Genomic DNA, 672 nt, shown 5'->3' with positions numbered 1-672 from the left:
TTAATTAATACATTTCTTATTCAATTACATCGTCATCATCAAATAATAATTGATAATTCCATTATTGATTTTGTATTAATGTTTGTGTGTGTTTCTGATTTTCATTCTTCATTTCTCACACTGTTGACAATTTTTATAAAATAATCATTTTTTTAAAAATAACATTGTTTATATTAAAAATGAAAAAGTAAATTTACCGTTTATTAGAATATAAAACTCATAAAATAGATAATATTATATCTTGAACCAATAGAGTATCAAATTGTAAAAAAAATTTAAAACAAATAGTAAATTTGTTAGTTAAAATAAATATATAAAATAAATATTTATATTCTCATAATTTATTTCTTATTTTAACATTATCTGAACAAAGTTGGATTTTCATTTAATATAAATTAATTGAAAAAAAAGTATTGTAGAGTCTTATCAAAGTAGTATAATAAAAATAAATTAGTTATCATTTACAAGAAAATACCATCTAAGTTATTTTATTCTTAATATTCCTATGCTTTAAGAACTATATGAATAATCATTCTAACTTTTTTGAATGATAAATATGAAAATAAAAATATTAAATCTGTTTTGTTTGAATTGAAAACTAAATAAATCGTCTTTGAAAAAAATATTTAATACTCATACACTCAAACACAAAACAAATAGCCAGTAACGTTA

This window comes from Entamoeba nuttalli (genome assembly GCF_000257125.1).
Source record: "Entamoeba nuttalli P19 unplaced genomic scaffold asmbl_10118, whole genome shotgun sequence".
NCBI classification, from domain to species: domain Eukaryota; phylum Evosea; order Mastigamoebida; family Endamoebidae; genus Entamoeba; species Entamoeba nuttalli.
The sequence above is the reverse complement of the archived record's forward strand: the minus strand, read 5'-3'. Positions refer to the sequence as shown.